General features: G+C 32.7%; 1 long non-coding RNA gene across 1 annotated transcript in view; it reads left to right on the top strand.

Moving 5' to 3' along the window:
- Window positions 1–19,670, top strand: part of LOC125965053 (uncharacterized) — a 385,467-nt gene that overhangs the window by 213,613 nt on the left and 152,184 nt on the right. The window contains exon 2 of the long non-coding RNA XR_007478531.1: window positions 5,127–5,164. This is a non-coding gene — a long non-coding RNA (uncharacterized LOC125965053). The remainder of the gene's footprint in view (window positions 1–5,126; window positions 5,165–19,670) is intronic.

Below are 19,670 nucleotides of genomic sequence, written 5' to 3' on the forward strand. Positions count from 1 at the left end.
TTATGTCAAAGAGTGTTCTTCCTATGTTTTCCTCTAAGAGTTCTATAGTGTCGGTCTTACATTTAGGTCTTTAATCCATTTTGAGTTTATTTTTGTGTATGGTGTTAGGGAGTGTTCTAATTTCATTCTTTTACATGTACCTGTCCAGTTTTCCCAGCACCACTTATTGAAGAGACTGTCTTTTCTCCATTGTGTATTCTTGCCTCCTCTGTCATAGATTAATCGACCATAGGTGTGTGAATTTATCTCTGGGCTTTCTATCCTGTTCCATTGATCTATATTTCTGTTTCTGTGCCAGTACCATATTGTCTTGATTACTGTAGCTTTGTAGTATAGTCTGAAGTCAGGGTGTCTGATTCCTCCAGCTCCATTTTTTTCCCTCAAGATTGCTTTGGCTATTCAAGGTCTTTTGTGTCTCCATACAAATTTTAAGGTTTTTTTGTTCTAGTTCTGTAAAAAATACCATTGGTAATTTGAGAGGGCTTGCCCTGAATCTGTAGATTGCATTAGGTAGTATAGTCATTTTCACAATATTGATTCTTCCAATTCATGGTGTATCTCTCCATCTGTTTGTGTCGTCTTTGATTTCTTTCATCAATGTCCTATAGTTTTCTGAGTACAGGTCTTTTACCTCCTTAGGTAGGTTTATTCCTAAGTATTTTATTCTTTTTGTTGCAATGGTCAGTGGGATCGTTTCCTTAATTTCTCTTTCTGATCTTTCATTGTTAGTGTATAAGAATGCAAGAGATTTCTATGCATTAATTCTGTATCCTACAACTGTACCAAATTCATTGATTAGCTCTAGTAGTTTTCTGGTGGCTTCTTTAGGATTATCTATGTAGAGTATCATGTCATCTGGAAACAGTGACAATTTTACTTATTCTTTTCCAATTTGGATTCCTTTAATTTCTTTTTCTTCTCTGATTTCTGTGGATAGGACTTCCAAAACTATGTTGAACAATAGTGGTGAGAGTGGGCATCCTTGTCTTGTTCCTGATCTTAGAGGAAATGCTTTCACTTCAGTGGTGAACCACTGAGAATGCTGTTTGCTGTGGGTTTGTCATATATGGCCTTATTACGTTGAGGTATGTCCCTCTATGCTCACTTGCTGGTGCTGAATTTTGTCAAAAGCTTTTTCTGCATCTGTTGAGATGATCATATGGTTTTTATTCTTCAATTTGTTAATATGGTGTTGATTAACAAATTGACACATTGATTGATTTGCATATATTGAAGAATACTTGCATCCCTGGGATAAATCCCACTTGATCATGGTGTATGACCCTTTTAATGTGTTGTTGGGTTCTGTTTGCTAGTATTTTGTTGAGGATATTGCATCTATATTCATCAGTGATATTGGTCTGTAATTTTCTTTCTTTTGTAGTATCTTTGTCTGCTTTTGGTATCAGGGTGATGGTGGCCTCATAGAATGAGTTTGGGAGTGCTCCTTCCTCTGCAATTTTTTGGAAGAGTTTGAGAAGGATGGGTGTTAGCTCTTCTCTAAATGAATGATAGAATTCACCTGTGAAGCCATCTGGTCATGGACTTTTGTTTGTTGGAAGATTTTTAATCACAGTTTCAATTTCAATGCTTGTGATTGATGTGTTCATATTTTCTATTTCTTCCTGGTTCAGTCTTGGAAGGTTATACCTTTTTTAGACTTTGTCCATTTCTTCCAGGTTGTCCATTTTATTGGCATAGAGTTGCTTGTAGTAGTCTCTTATGATGCTTTGTATTTCTGCGATGTCTGTTGTAATTTCTCCATTTTCATTTCTAATTTTATTGATCTGAGTCCTCTCCCTCTTTTTTGATGAGTTTGGCTAAAGGTTTATCAATTTTGTTTATCTTCTCAAAGAACCAGCTTTTAGTTTTATTGATCTTTGCTATTGTTTTCTTATTTCTTTCTTTTTTTTTTTTTTTTTTTTTTTGCTCTGATCTTTATGATTTCTTTCTTCCTACTAACTTTAGGTTTTGTTTGTTATTTTTCTCTAATTCCTTTAGGTGTAAGTTTGGATTGTTTATTTGAGATTTTTCTTGTTTCTTGAGTTAGGATTGTATTGCTATAAATGTCCCTCTTAGAACTGTTTTTGCTGTATCCCATAGGTTTTGGATCATTGTGTTTTCGTTGTCATTTGTCTCTAGGTTTTTTTGATTTCCTCTTTGATTTCTTCAGTGATTTCTTGGTTATTTAATAAGGTATTGTTTAGCATCCATGTGTTTGTGTTTTTTACATTTTGTTCCCTGTAATTTATTTCTAATCTCATAGCATTGTGGTCAGAAAAGATGCTTGATGTAGTTTCAGTTTTCTTAAATTTACTGAAGCTTGATTTGTGACTCAAGATGTGATCTATCCTGGAGAATTTTCTGTGGGCGCTTGAGAAGAAAGTATAATGTGCTGTTTTCAGATGGAATGTCCTATAAATATGAATTAAATCCATCCGGTCTGTTGTGTCACTTAAAACTTGTGTTTCCTTTTTAATTTTCTGTCTAGGTTATCTGTCCATTGGTGTAAGTGTTAAAGTCCCCACTATTAATGTGCTACTGTCGATTTCCTCTTTTATAGCTGTTAGCATTTGCCTTATGTATTGAGGTGCTCCTATTTCAGTTGCATAAATATTTATAATTGTTATATATTCTTCTTGGATTGTTCCATTGATCATTGTGTAGTGTCCTTCCTTGTCTCTTGTAACATTCTTTATTTTAAAGTCTATTTTATCTGATATGAGTATTGCTACCCAAGCTTTCTTTTGATTTCCATTTGCATGGAATATCTTTTTGCCATCCCCTCACTTTCAGTCTTTATGTGTCCCTAGGTCTGAAGTGGGTCTCTTGTAGACAGCATATATACAGGTCTTGTTTTTGTATCCATTCAGCGAGCCTGTGTCTTTTGGTTTGAGCATTCAATCAATTCACATTTAAGGTAATTATCGATATGTGTGTTCCTATTACCATTTTCCTAATTATTTTGTGTTTGCTTTTGTAGGTCCTTTTCTTGTCTTGTGTTTCCCACTTAGAGAAGTTCATTTAGCATTTGTTGTAGTGCTGGTTTGGTGGTGCTGAATTCTCTTAGCTATTGCTTGTCTGTAAAACTTTTGCTTTCTCCATCAAATCTGAATGAGATCATTGCTGTGTAGAGTAATCTTGGTGCATGTTCTTCCCTTTCATCACTTTAAATATATTGTGCCACTCCCTTCTGGCTTGTAGAGTTTCTGCTGAGAAATCAGCTGTTAATCTTATAGGAGTACCCTTGTATGTTATTTGTCATTTTTCCCTTTTTTTCTTCTGATTTTATTGAGATATAATTGTCGTAAAACACTGTATAAGTTTAAAGTGTAGAGCATAATGATTTGACTTACGTACATTGTGAAATTATTACCACAAGTTTAGTGAACATCCATCACCTCATATAGATACAAAATAAAAGAAAAAGAAAAAATATTTCTCTATGAAGAGAACTCTTAGGATTTACTCTCTCAATAACTTTCATATATATAACATAAAGCAGTGTTAATTACATTTATCCTACTGTGCATTATATCCCTAGTACTTATTGTTGCTTTTAATAGTTTTTCTTTGTCTCTTATTTTTGTCAGTTTGATCACTGTGTGTCTCGCTGTGTTTCTCCTTGTGTTTATCCTGCCTGGGATTCTCAGTGCTTCCTGGACTTGGGTGGCTATTTCCTTTCCCATGTTAGGGAAGTTTTCAACTATAATCTCTTCAGATATTTTCTCAGGTCCTTTCTCTCTCTCTTCTCCTTCTGGGACCCCTATAATAAGATGTTGGTGCGTTTAATGTTGTTCCAGAGATCTCTTAGGCTGTCTTCATTTCTTCTCATTCTTTTTATTTTATTCTCTTCCATGGTAGTGATTTCCACCATTCTGTCTTCCAGGTCACTTATCCATTCTTCTGCCTAGTTTATTCTGCTATTGATTCCTTCTAGTGTATTTTTCATTTCAGTTATTGTATTGTTCGTCACTGTTCTTTAATTATTCTAGTTCCTTGTTAAATATTTCTTGCATCTTCTTGATCTTTGCCTCCATTCTTTTTCCAAGGTCCTGGATCATCTTCACTATCATTATTCTGAATTCTTTTTCTGGAAGGTTGCCTATCTTCACTTCATTTAGTTCTTTTTCTAGTGTTTTATCTTGTTCCTTCATCTGGTACATAGTCCTCTGCCTTTTCATTTTGTCTATCTTTCTGTGAATGTAGTTTTCATTCACAGGCTGCAGGATTGTAGTTCTTGCTTCTGCTGTCCTAACATTTTAAAAATCAGTTTCCTTACCTGATCTTTGCAAGGAAATTAATTATATTCTCACTAACTACTTTATTTATTGACCCAGTTTCTCATTTGGGGAATAAAGGAGTTATGAATAATTTTTAAATTTCACTTTGATGGTTCTGACAACCTACTATGTAACCCACTTAACTGTAGTCCATGCATTCTCAGTGGGAGTAATATTGTCCCCAGGAAAGTGAAAATGAGTTACTGGGGAGAGAGCAAAAAACTTTAGTATATTATGTATGAAGCACAACTATATGAATATATATAAATAGATATATCTGTGGTATTGAAATTTCATATATGCAGGTGTGATTAGGAAAAAGGTTCAGAAAAAGCTACTTAAGGAAGGAATAATGAATAAAAAGAGAAACACTGCTCTAATCCCCCTTCCATTTTTTCCCCCTTTCTTTTGAAATGAAGGTACATATTTTATGTAATCCAATGTATTGATCTTAATTATGGAGTTGAATGGGTTTTGCAGATGCACACACCTAAAGCAAAAAAAAAAAAAAAAAAAATTCCATCATGTCAGTCCATTTCCAAGTGATACCCTCACAGAAGCATATGAATATTTGTATTTTTAAGTTTAATTTCTCTCATGATAGATTATTCTTGCCTCTTCTTGAGTCTTATATAAATAGAATTGTACAATATATAATCTTTTGTTCCTTTTATTTCTGCATGGTTTTTGTGAAGATTACATGTTATGAATATGGCATGATTTGGTTATCCTTTCTTCTGCTAATAAACATTCGAGTTGTTTTCAATCTGTAGCTTAATAATATAGCTGCTATGAGCATCTTGCATAAGTCTTTTTGTAAAAATATGTTTCCATTTCTCTTAGGATATACCAGGATGAGTCTGGGTTAGCTGCGTCATAGGGTAAGTGTACAGTATTTAAAGTTTTCCAAAATGGTTGTAAATGTTAAAATTCCTACCAGCAACTCATGAAAGTTCTAGTTGCTTTATATCCTTGATAACACTTGGTATTGCTGGTCTTTTAAATTTTTATACATTTCAATAGATATCTCATTGTGGCCCAGACAACTGGTCCTATCTTTTATTTAAACTTTTGATATAAGTTTGTTATTCTCTTTTTTTTTAAAGGTTACATCAAAATATCATTTATCTTGATCAATGTGGTTTTTTATCACTCCCTTAAATTTTCCTCTGGACTAGTGCCTCACCTCTTCCTAGCCCTGGCTGTTTAACTTGCATTATCTCGATGACTAATGAAAATCTCTACAGGTTATCCATGAAACATGTATCTGAAAGGCAAGATTCTTATTATTAACCCCCACTTTTTGACTGTGGTTTGGCTGTCTTCTGAATAACACCCTAATGTCAAATATTTTCTGCTTGTTTATATTTCCCGTTGTTTATGTGGGAAATCTGTGAACCTTCTCTCCCATATCTATTATTTCCCTCAACGTGAAGTTAGTCCATTAGTGCAAAAATTCTGGCATCTCTCCTTTCTCTCTTTCAATCCTCTATGAGGAGCAGGAAACACTTATTCTAATGGTAAGTTTAGAAGAAAAGACAAAAAGTCCGTCTATGTTGATCCCAGTCCCTTCCTTGTGGGATAAAGTCAACATTGCCAGAAGTTTTAAAGCCATCTGCTCTGTGGGGGAGGCAATAATGATGTTGTCAGGGACTATGTGGGTTAGCATACCTAAATCATGGATCTAGTGTAAAGAAGCTCAAATGTCTACATAAATAAGTAAACCTACTAACCTTGGGGAAGGGGGGAAGTTTTGGATTTCATATGCTGACTCAGTTGTTTTACTTAACATTTGGTTGTGAAGCCAAGTGAAGAAGAGGTGTGAGCATGTGTGTGTGTGTATGTACAACGTCATAGAACAACAATTGAAAAAAACAGAGAAAGGAGAGAAATGAGAGTATGAAATGTCTAATTTCAGAGAAAAAAGAAAAAATGTTGTAAAAATTAAGACAGTAAGTCATAAACTTTATATCCAAGTTATACAATGGTTCGTGTTTGTATAGAAATTAAATTAGTTTTGAAACAGAGGAGTTTTGAATAGAAACATATTAAACATAGCAAATATATAAAAATCTGGAAAAAAGTGATTTCAGTGGAAAAAACTCATCAAAAGAATCAGACAAATGCAACATATTATATTCTTTACCTTCCCCCTTTAGGCATATGCTTTCAATATTAAAAAATGTCTAGACTTATAACAGTCAAGCAAATGATACACAATGGTTTTTTCTTCCATGTTGCACAAGGTTGATTAGAAAATAAATCACATAAGTTACAAAGTATTGGGGAAGTTTTTATTCAGATATTTCATCTCTGACTTACACTTGCAGGTCTGAGAAATAAAGCATCCATTGGAACACTTTTTCTTCCCTAGCTTTCAGTTATCTCATGATTAAGTGTTGGTACAAAAGCAATAATTAGAAATAGTTTATTGTAATGCAAAGACGTTGATTACATTTGTAATCAACAAATGATTACATTTTTAATGTAACTTGTAATTTAATTTAATTTGTTAAGTTTAAACAAAGATTTGCTCATTGTATAAGCCAATAAACTAATCCAACTGACAAAACAAGTTGCAGAGGTGGGAATATTGTTTCCTAAAGATTATCTCTCTTCTTTTCAGTAAAGTATCTTCAAATTACTAGTATTAAATCTATCTAAGAATGTATCATAGTTGGAGATATTGGAAAAAATCTTTAAATGCCACAGTTATTGCTGTGGTACTAAATTTACCTCTGAGAATGATCAATCTTAATTTTTTTCCTAATTCATCATTCAGTTTTATATTCAGTACTTCTTATGTCTTACACTAAAAAAAAGTTAAATGTTCGGCCATTCTTTCAATGATAGACAACTCTTCAAAATAAAAATAAGAAAGCAGTCTTAGTTATTGACTACTTATCTCTAGACAGTGCTTTGCCATATACCAGTGCAAGCTGTAAAGTGCCGCTATATTCTGCATCTGTGCAGTCATCAATCACTTAAAAGTCTCCTACAACTGACCGTCACTGTCAGTCAAAGTAATAAAATTGACAGTGTATAAAATAATGTTATTTAATGGGAAAAGGTTAACTTTTTATCAAAATATTAATGTTTTACATTGCATCAATGCAAACTGTAAAAAAATACATTACAAAACAAAATGTAATGTCTAAATCTTTAAAACTTCTAGAAGAAAACATAGGAGAAAAATCTTTGTGATCTTTGTTAGGCAAAGATTCCTTAGACATAGCACCAAAGCATGATCGATTAAATACTATAAATTGTAACTTCATCAAAATTAGGAACTTCTGCTTTTCAAAAGATGTTGTTAACAGAAAGAAATGTAAAGCCACAGGTTGAGAGAAATATTTAAAATCCTATTTCTGTAAAGGATTTGTGTCAAGAATGTATAAGGAACTCTCAAAACTCAATAGACAGCAAACAAACTAATACTAATTAGAAGTAGTCAGGGCTTCCCTGGTGGTGCAGTGGTTGAGAGTCCTCCTGCCAATGCAGAGGACACGGGTTCGTGCCCCGGTCCAGGAAGATCCCACATGCCGTGGAGCGGCTGGGCCCGTGAGCCATGGCCGCTGAGCCTGCGCGTCCAGAGCCTGTGCTCTGCAACGGGAGAGGCCACAACAGTGAGAGGCTCGCATACCGCAAAAATAAATAAATAAGTAAATAGATAAATAGATAAATAAATAAATAAAAATTTTAAAAGTAGGCAAAAGATTCACACAGATAAGTGAGCAAATAATACATACTAATGGTATATAAGTACATGAAAAGATGCTCATCATTAACCATTTGTAAAATTCAAATTAATATCATAATAAAATATGACTAAAACCTACTAGAATGACTAAATTTTTAAAAAACAATATTTAGAAAACAGACAATACAAAGTTTTGGCAAAGCAACTGAAGTCCTATTTTGGTGGGAATGGAAGATGGTACCATCATTTTAATTAAAATATTTAAAAGATAATGTTTTAATATGTTTTCTAAGAAATTATATAGTTCTTAAAACTTCAGATGGCAAATCCAGGCTAAATATCCTGTATTTTAAGTATAAAAGTTTTATTCCTATTTTAACGTTAGAGAATCAGTTTTTCCTCAACTACTCTCAATGAGCGTTGAACCAGTTAACAAGAGGCACCTAATTATCACTTAGCCTAGAAGAGGCTCCGACCTTAGCAATTACATAGATTTAGGTATGCTGACCTTTCAAGCTCTCCAACACCCAGAACACCAGCTGAAGTAGTAGAGATGGCAGGAGCAACTCTTTAGTGAGTAGAAAATGGAGGTTTTACATTAGGGCACAGAAAGTTTCAGCCACAGGTTAGGAAAAATTATGTTAAAGTGTTTTTTTTTCATCCAGTTTTACTTAGATATGTGACATACAGCACTGTATATGTTTAAGGTGTAGAGAATAATGATTTGATTTACATACGTGATGAAATGATTAGAACAATAAATTTAGTGAACATCCATCATCTCATATAGATGCAAAAGAAAATAATTTTTCCTTGTGATGAGAACTCTTAGGATTTATTCTCATAACAACTTTCCTATGTAACATCCAACAGTGTTCTTTATAGTAAACATGTTGTACATTACATCCCTTACTTAAACTGAAGTTTGTACCTTTTGACCACCTTTATCCAGCTAACCCTCTTCACCCAGGTCTCTGGTAACAACTTATCTGATCTCTTTTTCTATGTATTTGTTTGTTTTTTGAAGTATAATTTACCTACAATGCTATGTTAGTTCCTGGTGCACAACATAGTGACTCAATATTTCTTTACAGTACAGAATGATCATAATAAGTCTAGAGAATTATAACATATGAAAGTGTGTGTGTGTGCACGCACATGTATGTATGTATGTATGTATGTATTTGAACATCACAGGCTTTTGATTGTGGGTCATATATGTACTGCCTTCATTCTTGGGCGAATTGTCTTCTTTGGGAGTAATTTTTATAAACCACATATTTTCAAACCTGTTCCTCCTTCCTTCTCTTCTCTCTAGAATTGCTGCTAGATATTGGAGCACATAAATCTAACTTTCAATTTCCTAGTAAATGCTTTAATGATTTCTGTGTCTTTGTTTATATGCACTGATTTCTGGGAAGATTCCTCAGCCAGACCCTTGTGCTAACTTAATCTTAGAGGCATGTTTTCCATTATTATTTGGACATCTTTCTTTTCTTAAATTTTGGCAATTATATTTAATTTCCGACACCTCTGATTATTTTCTTTTTGTACAACAGCATTTTGGGAGAAAAGTAATCTCTGTAGATATGTCTTCTATATTGTTTTCAGTGTTCTTCAGTGTGTTTTATTTGTGCTTCAGTATTTGTCTTCAGGTAGGTTTGGTGCCCTTCTTCAGTGGTTGGATTCTCTTAAATATGATCTATCTTTGATTTTCTGTTAGTGTTTCTTTTTGAAGTACTCAGATGAAAGACTACCTGTACTTGTATTGTATTTCCCTAGCCAAAGTAAGAATCTCTTTTCTCTTCCAGTGAATGTCAGTTTTGTTTAGAGGAGCTCTGCCTCTAAAAATTGTGTAAGGCTGTGGGCGGGGTTGTGGGAGTGTGGAGAAGGGTAGTGACGTTTCTTGGCAGGAATTAATACTGGGTGAGCTACATGCTGTCAGGATGTACAATGTCCTAACCAACCAGTTTGCTTTCTGGATATGGTGAGAGGGTCCACATCTTTCAGGTGAGCTCTAAGTTGGCAAGGACGTGACCTTTTTATTTGATCCAATGCACATTTGGCAGGTTTTTTTGTTTTTGTCCTCTTGTCATATATATATATCACCAGTTTTAGGTTTACAATCCAATGTGTTTTGGTAAATTCAGAAGGCTGTGCAACTATAATCACAAACTAGTTTTTGAATAGTTAAATCACCCCCCAAAAAAGCGTCATCCCAACTCTTTACAGTGAATCTCCACTCCCACCACCAGTTCCAAATAAAAGCACTGATCTGCTGTTACTTCTTCTGGAAATTTCATATAAATGGAATGATACAATATGTAGTGCTTGATTTAGGGTGCAAATATCACAGTTGCTATAAATGTGGAGAAATAACTCAGATGATTTACTTTTCTTTTATTAATTATTTGCCAAAAGAAAATCATCTTCATTTATCTTCCACTACCTCTGCTCTGGAGATTATTCCTTGATTCCACTAGGAAAACTCACCATGGAGTTCCTATCACTTGCCTCACAGAATTGATGTGAGAATTAAATGTAGTAACGTATATAGGGCTTATGTCATAAATATTGAATACTTTTGTTTTTGTAGATGTAGTTTTGTGGCTGTTATATTATTTGCTAAATATAGGCATCAGAAAAATACTAATTTCACATATTAAGGTGACAGTTTTCTTTTTAGTAAACTAGAGAACAAGGTCTTAGAACATACCTGCAAATGGCACAATAGTTTCCAGATACAAAAACATAAATGATCTAACTTTGGTAAATAAGATTATATTAAGCTGGGTTTAAACACATTTACTTTTCATAGAAAAAACTGACCAGGAATTTATATACTTATATTGCATGAACATGTACCTTAAATTTGTTTTTTGGAATGAGGGTAAAGAAGCAATCTTTGATGATGAGAATTTTTATTTAGTAGTCATTCTTTTTCTTATTAAAAATAACTTCCATTTTGGGAGGTTCAGCTTTTGGTTTAATTCTGTTCCCACAAACAATGTTTTAAGTCTTCATTTTAAAAAAGATATAGATTCTAGGAAAATGTCTTTATTTTTCTTTCAGGCACTCCACAATATTTGTTCTTGGTGTATGATTCATATTAATTTTTTTTTACTGGAGGCAGATGCAATAACCAAAGAAGTCTTTAGAGAAAAGAATTCAGCTCAGGCTCTATTTTTAGTTTGAAATGCAGCTGTAATGGGAAAAAAGAAGCATAGAAAGAAGTGTAAATTGGAAGCATTAATGACTAAGCTTCTGAATCTATTTTATATGCAAAGTAATTTTAGTTAATTGAGCTGATCTTTTCTGTCAACATAAGTGCACATATGAGGTAAGAGAGACTCTAAATTAACCCATCCAAATATCATCACTTTTACTAGTTTTATTTCTACTTACATGAAAGATGGTAAAATGAGATGATTGTTTCAAATAGTGTATGTAAATAGCCTAACAATAACTGTTTTATATCCCCTCAACTTTTTTTTTTACAAGGTGAACGAAGTATAATTTACATTCAGCTAAAAGAAATCACCAATTTTAAGTTTACAATCCAATGAGTTTCAGTAAATTCATAAGGTTATGCAACTATTATCACAACCCAGCTTCAGAATAGTTAAATCACCCCCCCGAAAAAGCATCCTTCCAACCCTTTACAGTTAGTCTCTGTTCCCACGACAAACTCCAAATAAAATTGCTGATCTGCCGTTTCTTTTCTTAGAAATTACATATAAATGGAATCATACAATATATAGTTGTCTCTTGCTTTTTTCAGTTAGCATAATTTTTTGAGTCATTCATATTGGTGCATGTATCAATAGTTTGTTCTTTATGCTAAGTAGTATTCCATATTTTGTCATTTTCCAGGTCATATTTTACCTATTTGACATTGGATGAATATTTGGGTTATTTCTATTTGGGGGCTATTCTGGATACTGCTTCTGTGAACATTGTGTACAAGGTTTTTGTAGATATATGAATTCATTTGTATTGGGTAAATATCTGGGAGTGAAATTGTTGAGGAGTATGGTAAACCTTATGTTTAACTCAAAATATTCCAAAGTGTTTTACAAAATGGCTGTACTATTTTAAATTCCTACCAGACATGTATGAAGATTACACTTGTTCCAGATCCTCACCAATACTCCACACTGTCAATCTGTTTTATATTATCTATTCTAGGCGATGTATAGTGTTATCTCAATGTGGTTCTAATTTGCATTACCCTAATAACTAGTGATACTAAACATCTTTTCATGTGCATATTTGCCATCCATGTATCTTATTTCATGATGTATCAACTCATTTACCCATTTATTGGTTAATGACCACTTATTTTTATTAAGTTGTTTGTCAACTTCTTTTTCAATTGTAACGATTTTTGTATATTCTGTATAAAAGTCTATGTATCTATATCTTCCCTTCTCTTCCCTCCCCTCCCCTCCTCTCTACTTCCCGCCCTTAACCTGGAGCTTCTCTTTTTATTCTCATAACAATGTCTTTGAAGAGCAGAGGTTTTTAATTTAGATGAAGTTGTATTTTTCAAATATTTCTTTTGTTAGTCATGTTTTGGTGTCATATTGAATAAATCTCTACATATTTTCACAAAGGTTTTCTCCTACATTTTCTTCTATGTTTTTCAGTTTTAGCAACTACATTTAGATTTGTTCCATGTTTAGTTAATTGTTGTTTATAGTGGAGGGAAGGGTGAATATTTTTGCCTATAGATATCTAATTGTTTCCATTCACTTGTAGAAAGACTATGCTTTCCCTATTGAATTATCATTATTCCTTTGTGAAAAATCAGTTGACCATAAATGAGGGTCTGTTAATGAAATTTCTACTCTGTTCTGTTGATCTTTATGTCTATACTTATAACAATACTATACTGTCCTGATTTATTTAGATTTTAATGTTTGAAATCAAGTAATGTTAATCTTCTAGCTTTGTTCTTCTTTATAATTGTTTTTGTTTGTTTATTATAGATCCTTTGCATTTCCATATAAATCTTAGAGAATCATTTTAATATCTATTAAAAAGCTGCTAGGCCTCTGATAAATATTGCCTTGAATCTATAAGTCAATTTAGAGACAATTGTCATTTTAGCAGTATTTAGACTTCCAAATCATTAACATAGCACATCTCTCTACTGAAGTCTTTTTTATTTTATCTGACAATATTTTGTTGTTATAAGTGTATAGGTCTTACAGTTATTTTGTATAGTATGTTCCTAAGTATTTCTTTCTTTTTTGTACTACTGTAAATGAAAGTTTTTTAAAATTTTATTTTCAGATTGCTTATTTTAGAGTACAGAGTATAATTTACAAGAGTATATTGCCTCTGTATCCAGACATATGGCTAAATTTGCTTTGTAGTTCTAGTCATTTTTTTTTTTTATGGATCCCTTAGGATTATCCACTTACAAGATCTCGTCATCTACTAATAATGATTGCTTTAATTCTTCCTTTCCAATTTTTGTTCCTTTATTTTTTTTCTTACCTATTGCATGAACTGTGGTCATTAATTATGATAAAAGTGGTGAAAGCAGATATCTCTGCATTATTCCAATCTTAAAACATATTTTTTACCACTACCTATAATATTAGCTATTGATTTTTTTATTGAGCTTTATCAGGTAGAGAAAGTTTGTTTTTATTACTTAGTGCTGAGAGCTATTATCATGAATAAATGTTAGTTTTTGTAAAATGCTTTTTCTGCCTCTGTCAGGATTATCATATGGTTTCTGTCTTTATCCTTTAATGTGAAGTATTATATTCACTTATTTATCAATGTTAATCTAAATTCCATTCCTGTGATATATCTCACTTATTTGTAATGTGTAATCCCTCTTATATATAGCTGAATTTTGCTGTCTAGTATTTTGTTTAGGGTTTTTATATCTATATTTATGAGAAAATTTGTTCTTCAGTTTTCTTTTCTTGTAATAGTTTATCAGGCTTTGGTATTTGAGTAATACTGCCTCCATAGAAGGAGTTGGGCAGTTTTCTCTACTTCTCTATTTTCTGAAAAAACAATTATGTGTATGGATAGTATAATTTCTTCCTTAAGTGTTTGATAGATATCACCAGTGAAGTCTTAAGTGCCAGGACTTGACTTGTAGTAAGATATAGAAATTCACTTAATTCTGCCAGATGATAAATGTCTATTTACATTTCGCATTTATCTTGAGTCAGTTTTGGGTTTGTTATTGTTGTATCTAATAGGCTGTTCATTTAATATAAGTTATTATATTTGTTGGCATAAAACTGTTCATAATTTTCCTTTATGGTTCTTTTAATTAATGTAGAATCAGTAATGACATCCCCTCTTTTATTTCTGATTATTTTATAATTTACTTCTTTGACTAAATGTTTATCAATTTGTAAAAAATACCAGCTTTTGTGATTTTTTTGGTTTACTTTCATTGAATTTCTATATTATTTACCACTTTCCACTTTTTATGTTTATTCTTTTTATAATTTCTTACATTTAACATAGATTACTGATTTTAGTCTTTTCTTTCTTTCTTAGTATAAGCATTAAGCTATAACTTTCCCTGTAAATGTTGCTTTGGCTGTATACCATGTATTTAGAGTTGCATATAAGCTTCTAAGCTTCTTTTAAAATTCCCCTTATAATTTCTTCTTTGACACATGGATACTTAGAAGTATCCTGCTTAATTTTCACATTTCTGATTTCCATATTGGGCAGTTGCTGATTTCTAACCTAACTCCATTGTGCTCAGAGAACACACTTTGTTTAATTTTAACTCTTTAAAAATTTACTGAAAGTTTTTGTGCAAGTTTATCATATGATCCATACACAAGAATGTTATAAGTGCACTTGAAAAAAGTGTATATTCTATGGTATTATTTGGAGTTTATAATATAAATCAATTCAGTCAACTTAGTTAATAAAGTTTAAATTTCCCATATTCTTACTGGTTCCTATCTTAAAATTCTGTCATATTCACTGAATTATTTGAGGGCTCTGTTGTCTTGTTGTCCTTATGAAATATCTCTCTTTGTATGTAGAAATATCCCTTGTTTTAAAGTCTAGATTATCTGTTATTAATACATCCACCCCAGTTCTTATGGTTATTTATTGATTGCATTATATTTCTTTTCTTTGCCTCGATTTTCAACCTATTTGTGATTCTGAAATTAAATTGCTTCTCTGTTAGATAGCCTATAGTTTTATATTTAATTTTGTTCAATCTGGGAATCTCTGTCTTTTATTTGCAGTATTTAGTACATTTACAGTCAAGATAATTATATTTTTTGTAATAAGGTTTGCCAATTTTTATTGTTTTCTATATGGTTCACATCCTTTTTATTTCTATTTTTTAAACTCCTTTTACTGCTTTCTTTTGTGTTAAATATTTTTAGTATACCATTTCATTTTCTCTTGAATGTTTACTATATTTTCAAGTAATTTTAGTAGTTGATCCAAGGATTGCAATATATGTTTTTTATTTACTTATAGTTCATTTTAGGTTAATACAATCTTAATTCTGATAAATTATAGCAACTATGTTCAGTATAGATCTATTTTGTCCTTATTTCTTTGTGCTGTTATTGTTGTATATATTTCATCTAAATATGTTAAAAACCCAACTGTGTGGTGCTATAATTTTTGCTTTAAACAATCATCTGTTGTTTTAAAGAAAATTAAGAAATGAGAGAAAATGTGTATATGCTTTTTGGGGTTTTTTGCATGTTTAATAATTTTGGGTTGACAGTTGGTCATTTTAGATAATATATTACAGCAGCTGTTTTATTTTTCTGAGAGAAGTTGTCTCCTTGCCTGACTTAAACTGTACAATCTATGTCCCTCAAAATATTTTGTAACTGATTGCTCAATTTTTTTTAATGCTTTTATTTTTATTTTTAGTACTATTTCTCAGAGGGTGACAGTTGTGTCTGTATGTTTAGTGGTGAACCAGTGGTTTGGAAAGATTTTTTTTTTTTTTTTTTTTTGCGGTACACGGGCCTCTCACTGTTGTGGCCTCTCCCGTTGCAGAGCACAGGCTCTGGACGTGCAGGCTCAGCAGCCATGGCTTATGGTCCTAGCCGCTCCACGGCATGTGGGACCTTCCCAGACCAGGGCATGAACCAGTGACCCCTGCATCGGCAGGCGGACTCTCAACCACTGCACCACCAGGGAAGCCCTGGAAAGATTTTGATAAGGTGTCTCATCTGTCTTAGCTTGAGCTGCTATAACAAATAGCATAGATGTATGGCTTAAATAACAGAAATTTATTTCTTACAGTTCTGGAGGCTGGAAGCCTTTTTACTTCCTCACGTGGGAGAGAGAGAGAGAGAGAGAGAGAGAGAGAGCGCGAGTGAGCACTCTGTTCCGCTCCTCTTCTTATAATAGCACTAATCCCATTATGGGAGCTCCACCCTCACGGCCTCATCTAAACTTAATTACCTCTGAAAGGTCCCACCTCCAAATACCCTCACATTGGGGATTATGGCTTCAACCTATGAACTTAGGAGGGGCACACTCAGTTTATAGTATCATACTTCTAAGGCTTTTGTCCTCTCTCAACTCAACTGTATATAAACATGGAGGAATTTATTCACAGAGAGAGTTGGGAATGGGGGAAATTGGAAGTAGGCCCAAGCAAGAAGTACATAAAATCACTCTTGCCCAGTGCTGTTGCAGTTTTTCAAGAGAGAATCCTCTTCAATTTTTTGCCAATCTTTGTTTAATTTCCACAGAAATGATTGTTTCTGACAACAGCTGAAGTTCATGTCCTCATGAGCTATCCAGTAATGGCCATATACTATTACAGTATATGTTAGCAATGAACTAATGGGTTGAATTATAAAGGAAGTGACACTTGGCAATACTAGAGGTGGTTTGAAAGAAATTTTAGCCTTTGCATTTTGCAGGAGTTTTCTGTTGTTCCTACTGATCTTTCAAGCAACCACAGCAAAGAATAATTTTGTGGGTAGGTTCAAAGAGTTAATTATTTGAAGTGACATAAAAAATCACCATTGGGTTCAATCACTGAGACAACTGAAGGATGTATGGGTCAATAAAAGAACTGTAATTTGATAAACAATAAAAAACTAGATTTAGAAGATCTTAGTATTCAAAAGTGCTAGCCTCCATATCATCTCATCTTTGGGAGAGAATACTGAGGGTCTCCATTATCTAATTGATATAGAAATGAATGCAAATTCTTGACTTTATGCTGCCATTTATAAATATAAGGAAATACTCTGTGTGGTGATATTTGAAAAACTTTTTCGTGAGTTTCAAGTAAAAATACAAAAAATTTAAAAACCATACAATTTTAGAGTAGGTATGGCCCAGGGAGATTAATTATAAAAAGATTTTGAAACAAAAAAGAAAATTAAGACATATTGGTGTTGGTCTCAGCTTTGCCCTGAGTTAGTACAACACTGGGGAAAAGAAATAGAAAGGAATGTGTGTCTGATTATGGAAGGAAAAGTGGAAGTAGATCAGAGAAATGTCAGTTCTTAGATAAATAATGTAAAAGTGAGCTAACTAAAAATATTCAATTTGTCCAGTGATCAAAACTTGTCTAGAATGAGCAGGCTAAGTCAGCTTTATTTTTTAAAAAATTGTATTGAGAGTGGGCTCCCTGGAGTGGTTTGTCTGATCTTTTAAAGTACCATACCATACTTTGTGAAACTGTGAGAGAATTCTGCAGCCAAGTTTTTTACAGTTAAGATTGATATAAAATTGTTTTGTTGATAATTACAATTTGAAGTTATATTAAACTAACCTAATTGTTTTTGTGACACCATTTAAACTTCTCAAAGGAGAAGAGTAATGTTCCATCAGATGCTGGTTTGGGCTAAGCATGTGAACAATGAAATGAATAAAACTGGCTCTCATATGTTCAGTTAAATGGGATCCATTTTTACAGTGCAAGTAAAATCAAAATTAATACAATTACTCAAAATTATTTTAAAAGAGTGTAGTATAGGCTGATTGGGACAAGAGACACCTGGAAATAAGCCATAGCTCTGATACATAATAGCTATTGTTTTTTGGCAATCTATTGAATCTTATTACATCTTAGTTCCCTAACCTATAAAATGTGAATAGTAGTATTTACCTTCTGGAACTATGATAGCAATTACTGAGAGAATTTATTTGATTCACTAACTATATATTAGGGATTCAATAAATGTTGGTTCACTTCCTCACCCTTTACCACTAAAGACACTAGAAATATGAAAAGGATAGTCATGTTTAATGAGGTGACATTTTCAGCAGTTAGAAATGCTCAAATAAGACAAAACTAAAGTGATTAACAGAGTCTGCAAAAGGTGACTGGAATTATTGAAAATCTACAAAACTACTTGGACCTGGAATAGAGTTAAGGTGATTGAAGTTTTACAAGTAGCTTTGTGATCTTGATGCAGGCAGGGACATATCAATCATGTTGCTGGCTATATCAGCAGGGGATAGTACACAAAACTTTTAATTTAAGATTGATTTTACTTATTGATTGAATGGCGTTGTCCTTCCTTTACTCCTGAATAATTTAGGGCAACATCAAAAAATATACTAGATTTTTTAAATGTTTAAATCATGTGAAGTGATTGAAATAGACAGAATATAATTATAAAGATATTGGTATTCCTACCAAAGGTTTGTTAAAAAGGGATCTATTTGCGGTATATGAGGAAGGTGTGTAACACACACAAAAATCCAATTTGATGCATTTTAGCTCTTTCAGACTCCTTAGGGAACTTTAAAATATGCCTTTCACCATTTCTCTCTCATGAAAATGTAAAGTGTGATAGGAAACAGCTCAGTCTGTCAGAGATATTACAGGCAATTTCCAATTACCAATTTACCATGGCATAATCTGTTACCTTCTATAGTCTCAGAGTAAAATAAACTTAGTGCCCCACACTAAGCTTCAAAAATTATGCACCCACATACACACATTAACATACTCAAACAGACACACATGCACACACATACAAACAGATGTAGAAAATGCTATTTTTTGGGTCTTGTTTTCCAGTGGAAAATGTTAGGACATATATAGACAACATTAACTGTATCTATAAAATGAAGTAGAGAGTTGTTGATTATTTTGTGAATCTGTTAAATACAGAAAACCAAACCCAGTAACTTAATGATTTAGGAAAATACAATGTCTGAGAGAGATGAAGTTGAAATATCTGTTTTTCCATATGGCAGTATGAAATAGTGCCACACATGTCTGTCTAACCAGAGTGAGAAACAGTCACTGAATGTAATTTTCTCCCAACAGTGTTTGATTATTCATCTATAAAGATGAGTATTCAAAGGTGTTTGTAATGAGCTTCCAATGTAATTTTCAAACTTGAACATGTTTTATACAAACATAAATTTTATGGCCATAAGGATATTTGAAAACAGCAACAAATAAGCAGACATATTTATGTTCTAGAACTGATAGATAAAACATATTATTGTGCAGCCACTTCTAGCACTATCAATCAACCTGGCAAAATGTATTTGAAAATAGAAGGTTATCATGTAAAATATGAAAACTATGAGGAGCCATATATTTTTTGAAACAAAATAATCTCTTTACCCTTTTTTCTTCCACACAACAACTTAGTTACTGAACTACAAATAATACTGATCTAAGCCATAAGCAGTTTTAATTAATACAGGTTGTTCATGACTCTTGGTAA

The sequence above is a fragment of the Orcinus orca genome, chromosome 7 (genome assembly GCF_937001465.1).
Source record: "Orcinus orca chromosome 7, mOrcOrc1.1, whole genome shotgun sequence".
Classification (NCBI taxonomy): Eukaryota; Metazoa; Chordata; class Mammalia; order Artiodactyla; family Delphinidae; genus Orcinus; species Orcinus orca.